Below are 8710 nucleotides of genomic sequence, written 5' to 3' on the forward strand. Positions count from 1 at the left end.
ATTTTCAAAATAGGTGTGGTCACCCTCACTTAACAAATGAGGTAATTGAATCTTTCTGACAAGGACTGAAACTCAAAACTCAGTGTATTATTATACTCTAAAGCAGTAGTTCTCAACCTTCCTAATGCCATGACTCTTTAATACAGTTCCTCATGTTGTGGTGACCCCCAACCACAAAATTATTTTCAATAAGTTAGAAATTATTATTATTACAGAAAATAATTTCACCACTTCTCTAAAGCCAGTGTAAATTCTGCTTCATGTATGGATGATGCATAATATCCAGTCCTCCACATTATCACCCATACTGCAGAATTTTTAGAAGGATTCGATGAAATAATGTTAGTAGGAATTGCCATAAATTAATATTAATTACTGATATTTATTGAGTTTGTATCATTGCTTACAGTAATCTTGAGGTATGTTTATTTTAATAGCTAAATTTTAATTGATTGCTTATACAAAGTCAAAAACAATTCACAATTTCATGTATTCCTCATAGTAGCCCTAAAATATGGCAACTATTATTATCTCATTTGGGAATGAAGAGAATGAGTCACAGAGAGGCTGAGAGAATTTCCATTGATCACTCTGGAAGTGAGTAATAAAGCTGATATGAACCAGGTAGCCTGATCCCTGGTACCTCAACCCTGCTATTCTTTTGCCATACTCAGTGCCCTGTAAGTCAGTTAACTACATGAAAGAGGACATGGGAGCTTGGCCAGGCCCCTCAGCTGTGAAGTTGGGAGTAGACGTGAAGCCAGAAAAGCAGCCTATGAGATGGACTCTGAGAAGCTAAGTTGAATCAGTACAGCTAATGTAGTCTGCTGAATTCACATTCCTCACCACACACTCTTCTCCTGTTATGACCCAGTAAGGATGTATCTCAGGGAGACTCTGAGGAGGTGGTCATAGATAGACAATAGATGTTGTGCTATTGGTAGAGTAAAGGTTACTTTGATAATACTATGTTTTATTTGATGATTCTCTTATTTTCTTAAAGTGAAAATTACCTTTCTATTGTTTAAACATTTTGCATTGTTAGAATGAAGATTACTTTGATGTTATTTCCTATTAGATAAAGTTAAGATTTTCTAGGTGTGTTTCCTTGTATTTAATTATAAAAATTATTAGAATTGTAACTGAGGCAGAGCAGTATTGAGAGGCCACTCTGGCTGTTCTCCAGAATTGCTAGCCTTCTGATAATAAAGCTTGTTTGGACCTAATCCCCATCTCTGCATATTGATTGGACAGGGACAAGTGGCTGGATCCTCTTCATCTGAAATCTAGGTCTGTACAACTCCAAATACCCTGAATTTTACCCCTACCCTGCTATTCTTCTGTTATACTCAGTGCTCAGGAAAATAGTAAACCCTTCTCTTATTTTACTTCATTGACTCTGTACAGTGAATGGATGTTTATTATGCACCTACTGTTCTCCAGACTCTGTGCACTGGAATAAAAGAGATGAATCAGGCACATTTCTTATTCTTACACAGTGGTTCTCAACTTTCCTAATGCCGTGGTCCTTTAATACAGTTCCTGTGGGTTGTGACCCACAGGTTGAGAACCGCTGGTCTCACAAGACAAAAAAGTATTAGTTTACTAGGATTATTAGATGAAGTTTTGCAGACTGGGTGGTTTAAACAACAGAAATTTATTCTCTGTTCTGGGAGCTGGAAGTCCAAGATCAAGGTAGCAATTGGTTTGGTTTCTCCTGAGGCCTCTCCTTGGCTTTCAGGTAGTCACCTTCTTGCTGTGTGTCCCCATTTTCTCTGTGTGTGCATATCCTTGGTGTCTCTTAGTGTGTCCAAACTTTCTTTTCTTTCTTTGAGATGGATTCTCACTCTGTCACCCTGAGTGAAGTGGGTGAAGTGCCATGGCATCAGCTTAGCTTACAGCAACCTCAAACTATTGGGTTTAAATGATTGTCCTGCTTCAGCCTCCTACATATCTGGGATTTCAGGTACCTGCCATACCTTTGGCTAATTTTCCTATTTTTAGTAGAAATAGGGTTTTGATTTTGCTCAGGCCGGTCTCTAACTCCTAAGCTCAGGCAATCCACCTGTCCTGGCCTCCCAGAGTGCTAGGATTACAAGTATGAGCCACCATAGTGGGCCCAGAGTTTTTTTTATTATAAGACACCAGTCAGATTACATTAGGGCTCACCCTAACAGCCTCATTTTAACTTAATTACCTCTTTAAAGATACTATTTCCAAATACAGACATATTCTGAGGCACTGAGGGTTAGAATTTCAACATATAAAATTTAAGTGTGGGGCACAATTTAGCCCATAACTCATTTAAACAAAGTTTTAAGAATATTCTCATTTAATTAAGGTCAAGCGGACTTTAGACTCCAAATATGATGACATGAGGAAATAGATATTTGGACCCACATTTCCACAATTCTGAACATGCTACTACAATTTTGGGTGATTTGGAAAAAAAAAAAAAAACAGTAGCCCAGGAATACTTATCTTTACTGAGCACTTACTATGTATCAGTGACCATTTATACACGTACACAAATTATACGTATATAAAATCTAATCCTCAAAAGAATATATTTATGATATAAGAACTGTTCTACATATTTTAACAATGAGGAATCACAGGTTTAAGAAAATTACCTAAGGTTACTTAACAAAAAATAACAGATCCTAGAATCAAATCTATATATGGTAGAACCTCCATAGTTGACCACCTTCCAACATTGAAACATTGACCATCTCCTTAAGCTTAACTAATTTTCATAGACTATATGTACACCACATGTATATATTAGTATAATAGACATAGTTCTTCAGCAGTCAGTGCAAAGAACCCAGGGGCATTGCTTGCCACCTGGCATGCAGGTCTGCGGGGCATGGCCTGCTGGGTGGCACACATGGCCAGGAGCATGGCCTACTGCAGGGCATGATGTTATGAAAGCATATGGCCTGTCCATTGGCACCCTAAGTTGGGATGCATTGCTGGCTGCATAGAACTCAGGTTTGCAGGAATATGGATCTCCATTTGGCACACAGGACCAGGGCTTATTCCACTAGTCAGTGTGTTTGGCCACAGGGAATGGGCTGCTTGATGACTGGGGCTCTCTCCTCACACAGGTCCTGCCTAGGGTGTCCTCTCAATCTGTTTGAGTTCCCTGGTGAAGAGGACACCTGGCTTCTAGTCACAAGAGTATGAGAGTATATGTTCTCCCTGCTTCCTCCCTTGCTCAGAAAAAGGCAGTATAGGGACAACTGCAGCAAAGCCAATCCCTGTGTAGACCAGGAGCTCTGACCCTGATAACTCAGAGTGACATCAGCTGTGACAATCCAGGAACCAAGCCCAGGTGGTTTTTGCAGATCCTGCTTTTCAATACAACTTAATTATGAAGTGTCCAGCCAGTTCCCTGATCAGTACAGAGGCTTAAAGAGGTGGTGGTGGGGCTCTCACAGCTCAAGTTTCAGAGTCTGCACAGAGTACATGAGGCCCTAGGGTTCTCTCCTTTATCACTTCCCCACATACACAGATCTCTCCCAGGGACTTTCTGATCTTGGCAAGTGGAACTCCCTGTCCCTGTCTCCTTCACTCTAAGTCTTTCCTGTCAGTTCTCTGATGACTTACAATTCCCTATTCAAGAGGATCCATCCATAGTGAGCATCTGCTTGCAGTCTTTGATCCTCTCCTAGAGAACAGCATGTGTGGGCTGCTTCTAGTCTGTTATGTTGCCTTTGGTCCTCTCTACCCCTTTCTTCTCCTCAGCATTATCCGTAATGTATATATAGGTCAGCTAGATGGTTTCCCATAAATCCCTTAGGCTCTATTCACTTTTATTCCTTACTTTTTATTTTTGCTCCTCAGACTAAGATAACTTCAAATGATTTGTCTTCAAGTTTTCTGATTCTTTCTTTTGTCTGATCAAGTCTGCTGTTGAACTTCTCTAGTAAATTTTTAATTCAGTTGTTGATTTTTCTAAATTCCAAAATTTATGGTTGGTTCCTTTTTGTAGTTTCTCTTTATTGGTATTCTCATTTTGTTTATGTATAATTTTCATGATTTTATTTAGTTGACTGTGTTATCTTTTAATTCATTGATCATCTTTAAGACAGTTGTTTAAAATGCTTTATAAAGTAATTCACAGGGCTCTGTTTCCTTAGAATTGGTTTCTGGAGGTTTATTATTGTTCCTTTGAATGGGCCACAGTTGCCTGTTTCCTGGAATTCTCTGTGGCCTAAGTGCCACTCAAGTTTATTCAGGGCCCCAGCTCAATTTAGTACACTGATGGTGAAGCCAGCCAGGACTCGAGTTCTTCCCTCTGGGGTAGGTGATTCTCCTCTTACCCAAAGCAGGTCTAAATGTTTCCTTTATGGGCACTGACAGAATTCTGCCTTGTGTTGTGTTTTGCTGTTTCTGGGCAGCAATTAGTTCCTATGTAAATTCACACACTCACTTTGCTCTCTCTCCCCCAAGCATATAGATGCTCTGTCTCTGCTGTGTGGGGTACTGCCTATGGTTAAGGAAGGGGTTGTGTAGGCAGTGTAAGACCATACTGTCTACTCTCTTCAATGTCTCTTTCTTTATTACCATGTTAATACCTGGCTTTAACATCTATGTTCATGAGAGATGTTGGTTTATATGTTTCCTTTCTTAAATATCTTTATCTGCTTTCAGCGTTAGGTTGATACTATTCTCATAAAATGTTTTGTTGTGTTTTGTTTTGTTTTATGGCTCTTTTCAGTTTACTTCATGAAGGAGTTACACTAGTACAAATTAAAAGCAGACCCCAAATGGTTACATTAGGAGGTGTTCTACTGTTTCTTTTTTTTCTGAAAGAGAGTTTAGAGAATGTTTTCCGTTTCATCTTTAAATGATTTCTAGAACTTGTAAGTGATACTGTCTAGGCCCAGTTCTCTAGTTTTTGAAAAGTTATTGATTATTGCCTTAATTTTTAATAGGTATCAGCCTATTTATATATTCTATTTTTGCTTGTGTAAGTTTTACTGGTCTGTGTTTTTTAAGGAATTGGGCTATTTCATCGATGTCAAGGGTGTCCAACCTTTTGGCCTCTTGGGCCACACTAGAAAAGGAACAGTTGTTTTGGGCCACATATTATACAAACAATAACAAAAGCTGATGAGAAAAAAGAAGGGTCCATGCATAATTTTCATGACATCTGGCCATTCAGAGAGCCTTCTAAAATCCGGCAGGTCCTACATTTGTAATCACTAATATAGAAAATATACATATCTAAGTAATAAACATCTTCAGGATTTTTTTGTATATTTTTATTATAAAGGTAAATAAAAATTGGGCAACATAAAACTAGCAGTGTATTTGACATTGTATGGGAAACTAATGTATCAGTATCTGATTCAATGGAAGTAGCTGCAATTCTCAGTGAGTTCTCAAGGTGCTTATCAGCTACTTATTTCTAATCTTTGAATGTGCTTAATTTTTGAAAATAGTTGTTCACAAATGTAGGTGCTACCAAAAAGTGATGACATGAATAAGGCATAGTTATGAAGTGAAGAGTATTTGTCTTTGGGAAGAAAGGACCTATAAAATCCAGTCAAGAGACATGATAAATTTTTTTCCTTAAGTTGAATGTCAAATTGCAGCTATATGCATTCCATTTGAAAATTGGCAGATAGCATATTTATGTAGGCTAAAAATGGAGTCACAAATGCACCAAAATATTATTTTTCCAGAAATGTTGAAATATTTTTCTTATTCTTGTATCAAATTAAAAAGCCAGGCTGCATATTTTTCATGTTCATAGGACTGTTTGGCCTACGTGTTCAAATGTATAAAATTGAGGGGAGGGGACAAGATGGCCAACTAGAACCAACTTTCCACAAAAGCTTTCATCCAGAAGGAAAGAGAAAGGACAGAAGTTTCCCAAGAAAGCTGATGTTTTGGAGCTGAGCTAGGAAAGAAGATTGAGAAATGCACATCACCCCTGCGGAGGCGAGCTACAACCACAGGAAAACAAACTATAGGTACAAAACCCATTGCCAGGCAGATGTGAGTCCCCTCCCCCATAAGAATGGCTCACAGTGAACTTTCTACAAACAAGCAGGCAGAGTTCAGATCTCTTTTTTTATCCTACAGGAGAGAGCCACTACAAACTGGATCTCCTTCCTCAGAAAGATCCCACTTGTGGGCCTAGGCATTCTCCTACCTGGCACAAAGCTGAATATATATTATACCTGCAATTCTAAACTCCCATTCCTACCCTCCACCCCCACACTGCGGTCTGGAAGCCTGTCCCCTGTGGAGTCCAGATTGTTGGGCAATTTCTTGAGAGGTACAGGCATGACATGGGCTGCTACAAGTCTGTGCTGAAACAGCTGCACGGGCATAAAGTGGGGGCTGTGGAGTGAGGGAGCCAAGCAGGAAAGGGAGTAACATGGCCTGCCATAGAACACAGAGGTGGTGGTGGCAACAGGGCTCACACCCCAGGTCGCATTTTGGAGAAACACTTCCCATTTCTCTTGGCAACCAGAAGGAGCCATGCCTCTACCCCAGGGGCAGCCATGGTGGAGCAGAACTGGGACAAAAACACAGGCTCCATGAACTGGGGATATGCCTTCAGTGGTACCTGCCAAAGCAGGCGCTGCCAGGACTGAGACAAGAGTATGCTCAGTGCACAGTGGCGACACTCACCCAGGGCAGGGCTGAGGCATAGATGCACCCTCTCTGAGCTATAATTACACCCTGCGCACCACAGAGTTCAGCAGAGACAGAGACACAAAGTCCCTGAGAATACATGAAGCTGTGGCACCAGAGCAGGGAGGAGAAGCTGTTGAACACTAGAGGGAGCCAGGGAGCCGGGCTTCAGACACATGAGGTTGCTCTGGTGGCAGACTATTTCATGTAGGAGGCACTGATCACCCTTGTCTCAAGCAGTCCCATTTCCCTGTCATTTCCACCCACTGAAGGGATCTGTGCCACAGCCCTGTGGGGCTACCAGTGGTGTGAGTGGTGTGAGGATGGGGAAGGAGGCACCAATTCCTCTGGCCTGACTCTTGGCCTGGGTGAACCTTCCCATCACCTTGACCACCAGAGAGAGCCAAACTCCAGCATCTTAGGTTTCTGAGTCCAAGCTGCTTGTGGAACCCGACCACCAGGTTGCCACTGACTGAACTCTGGCAGTTGAGCAGTGATTTGAACTGCCTGGGATAATTGCTTTTGGAACTATTAACTTGGGCAGTCTATGCAGGGGACCCTCCAAGGTTGAACCGAGGTTGTGTTGAACTGGGAGGGAATGACTCCTCCTGCAATAGGTGCTGAGGAGGGGTGGGGGACTCTCAGGTTCCTGTATATTCCCCTTATACAGGGGGATAGCTGAGATTTTATCCTTATCTTGTGACTCAATAGGACTGGATAGTGGCTGGCTGACTACAAATCAGAGCCAGCTATCTCTATCACACTCTGGTTCTCCGAGTCTCTAGCTGCAGGTCTGAAAGCGACCTTTGTAAAGCGGGAAGGAAAAAAACACAGTCACTAATCCCTGCTATTTGGGGTTTGTTTGTTTGTTTGTTCTTTGAGACAGAGTCTTACTTTGTTGCCCTCAGTAGAGTGCTGTGACATCACAGCTCACAGCAACCTCAAACTCTTAGGCTTAAGCAATTCTTTTGCTTCAGCCTCCCAAGGAGCTGGGACTACTGATGCCCCTCTATTTTTTGATTGTAGTTGTCATTGTTGTTTAGCAGGCCCAGGCTGGGTTCGAATATGCCAGCCTGGTGTATGTGGCTAGCACCCTAGCCATTAAGCTACAGGCACCAAGCAACCCCTGCTTTTGGTAAAGGGCTAGTTAACTACATTCCTGGAACCCCCAATTCAGTCACACCCTTCCAGTTTTAATACCCAAACTATGGAAATTAAGCATGGGGTGGAACCAGAGGAAGAACTCTGGCAACATGAATAATCAGAGCAAATCAACTCCCCCAAGAAATGACAAAAGGGATACATCAGAAGATGTCATTCACAAACAAATGGCTGAAATGTCAGAAATAGAATCCATAATATGGATAGCAAATAAGAAGAATAAATTAGAGGAAAAAAATGTATATTGAAATCCAAAAAGTTGTACAAAAGTTATCTCAAGAAGTAAATGAATTCAAAGACAAACTTACCAGGGACATAGATATAATGAGAAAGCAGACAGCAGAGCTCAGTGAAATGAAAAAAGTATTCTAGGAGCTCCAAAATTTAGTAGAATCCCTCAGTAATTGAGTGGATCAGCAGAAGAAAGGATTTCTGAAATCAAAGACAAAGCTTTCGAACATGACCAAACATTCAAAGAGGCAGACAGATGGAGAGCAAAAATTGATCTTTCCCTGACAGATTTGTAGGACCAGTCCAAAGGATCAAACATTCATCTTATAGGAATTCCTGAAGAAGAAAAGATGGTCCTAAAAGCACAGATGCTTTACTCTAAGAGATTATGGAGGAGAATTTTCCAAGCATTGCAAAGGATACTGAAATTTAGATAGCAGACAGTTTCAGAACCCCACCATGACTCAATCCAAATAATCGTCTCCTAGGCACATTGTAATTAACTTCACCAAAGTTAAGATGAAGGAGAAAATTCTGCAAGCAACTGGATGTAAGAAAAGCATTACATATAGGGTGGTACCTGTGGCTCAAAGGAGTAGAGCGCCAGCCCCATATACCAGAAGTGGTAGGTTCAAACCCAGCCCCTGCCAAAAATTGCAAA

The sequence above is a fragment of the Otolemur garnettii genome, unplaced genomic scaffold (genome assembly GCF_000181295.1).
Source record: "Otolemur garnettii isolate 467f Iridium unplaced genomic scaffold, OtoGar3 scaffold00287, whole genome shotgun sequence".
NCBI classification, from domain to species: Eukaryota; Metazoa; Chordata; class Mammalia; order Primates; family Galagidae; genus Otolemur; species Otolemur garnettii.